Source organism: Lemur catta, chromosome 17, assembly GCF_020740605.2.
Source record: "Lemur catta isolate mLemCat1 chromosome 17, mLemCat1.pri, whole genome shotgun sequence".
NCBI lineage: Eukaryota > Metazoa > Chordata > Mammalia > Primates > Lemuridae > Lemur > Lemur catta.
This window is the reverse complement of record NC_059144.1, coordinates 13,226,297-13,228,748: the sequence shown is the minus strand read 5'-3', so window position 1 is coordinate 13,228,748 and position 2,452 is coordinate 13,226,297. Positions and strand designations below refer to the sequence as shown.

At 34.6% G+C, this 2,452-nt stretch overlaps 1 pseudogene; it reads left to right on the top strand.

Annotated features, from left to right (window-relative positions):
• Positions 1 to 1,334: 1,334 nt before the first annotated feature.
• LOC123622920 lies at positions 1,335 to 1,453 on the top strand (annotated as a pseudogene).
• Positions 1,454 to 2,452: the final 999 nt, after the last annotated feature.

Here is a 2,452-nt window from a genome sequence, read left to right as displayed (position 1 = left end):
ACATGTGGCTGAACTAAAAACTTAGCTTTTGGTTTACGTCCAATACCTTCCCCTACTCTGGCCTTTATGTTATTTGACAAGCCCAAAAGTTATTTCTATGATAAGGTCAACATATCGACAAGCCTTTAGCTATACTGACCAAGAAGAACTGGACACCATCAACCAACAGGATCTCACCAACATTTACAGAACACCCCACCCAACAACAACAGAATGTTCATTCTTCCCAAGTGCCCATGGAACATATGCCAATTTTGACCATATCCCCCCAAATTTATAAGAATTGAAATTGCACAGTGTGTTCTCTGACTACAATGGGATAAAAGTAAAAACTAAAAACAGTAATATAATAGGAAAATCTCCAAATACTAGAAAACTAAACAACGTACTCCTAAATATTACATAGGTCAAAGATGAAGCCCCAAGTTAAAAAAAAATTGAACAAAATAAAAATGAAGATACAACATGTCAGCCTTTGTGATACACAGTTGCAACAGTGCTGAGAGGGGCATTTATAGCACTAAATGCACACATTAGAAAAAAAATTAAAATCTCAACTCAATAATGTAAGCTCCTTCCTTAAGAACTAGAAGAAGAGCCAGCAGGAAAAAGAAACTAAAGAAGCTACACGCAGAACTCAATGAAAGTAAAAACAGAAAGGAACAGAGAAAGTCTATGAAACAAAGAGGTGGTTCTTTGAAAAGATCAATAAACAAACCTCTAGCAAGACTGACAAAGAAAGAAAAGACAAAATTACGAATATCAGGAATAAAACAGGATATATTAATACCATTATAGATCATGCAGATAACAAATACACAGGAGATACTACAGACAACTCTACAAACATAAGTTTGACAACTTAAATGAAATGGACATTACTGTAGCTACATACAGTAATCAAAACTCTGTGGAACTGGCAAAGGAATAGACACACTGATCAATGGAACAGATCAGAGAACCTGGAAATAAACCCAGATAAGTATGCCCCCAAGTTTTTGCACAGTTGCAAAGTTTGTTCAGCAGAGGAAAAGCCTTTTCAACAAACATTGCTGAAGTAACTGAATATCCATAGGCAAATTAATGAACCTTGACCTAAGCCTCAAACTGTAGACAAAAATTAAATCAAAATAGATTTTGAACTTAAACATAAAATGTGAAATTATAAAACTTTTAAAAGAAAACATAAAATCTTAGGGATTTAGGACTAGACAAAGACTTCTTAGACTTGACACCAAGAGTATGATCCATAAAAGGAAAAATTTACAAATTGAACTTTATTAAAATTAAAAACTTTTGCTTTGTGAAAGACTGTTAAGAGGAGGAAAAGACAAGTCTATGGCCATACCACCCTGAATATGCCTGATCTTGTCTGATCTCAGAAGCTAAGTAGGATCAGGCCTGGTTAGTACTTGAATGGGAGACAGCCAGGGAATGCCGGGTGCTGTAGGCTTCTGTCAAATAAATAAATACAAGAAAAAACAAAAAGAAAAAAAAAAGAAGTTGAAAAGACAAGCTATAGACTGGGAGAAAATAATTGTTACCACTTACCCAAAAAAGAACTAGAATATAGAATATATAACGAACTCTCAAAACCCAGCAGTGAAAAAACACAAGCAAATCTATTCGGAAATGGGCATGAAAAGATATTTCATGGAAGAAGATATACAGATTGCAAATAGGCAAATGGAAAGATCATTAGGGATTAGGTAAATCATTAGCCATTAGGGAAATGGAAATTATAATGAGGAGTAGTGACAATATCAAATGCTGGTGAGGATGTGGAGAAATTGAATCACTCTTAGATTTCTAGTGGGAAAATAAAATGGTACAGCCACTCTGGAAAACAGTTTGGTGATTTCTTCAAAAGTAAACATGTTACTACCCCATGACCCAGAAATTATATTCATGGACATTTATCCCAGAAGACTGAAGACTTATGTTCACACAAAAATCTGTGCACAAATGTTTATGGCAGTTTTATTTACAATAGCCAAAAACCGAAGCAACACAGGTGTTCTTCAAAGAGGGAGTTGTTAACTAAAATGTGGTACATCCATATCATGAAATATTAATTAGCAATTAAAAAGGAACAGAATATTGATGCATGCAATAACCTGGATGAATTCCAGAGAATTATGCTGAAGGGAAACAATTCAGTCTCCAAAGATTGCATACTGTGTGATTCCATGTATGTAACGTTCTTGAAATAATAAAACTATAAACATGGAGGACAGAGTAGGGATTGCCAGTAGTTAAGGAGAGGGTAGGATGGGAAAAAAATGGGCTTGACTATGAAAGGCCAACATGAGGGATTCTCATGGTGCTGGAAATGTTTTACATCTTGATTCTATCAATGTCAATGTCCTGGTTGGGATATTGTACAATAATTTTATAAGATATTTTCATTGGGGGAAACCAGATAAAAGGTACATGGAGTTTTTTTGTATTA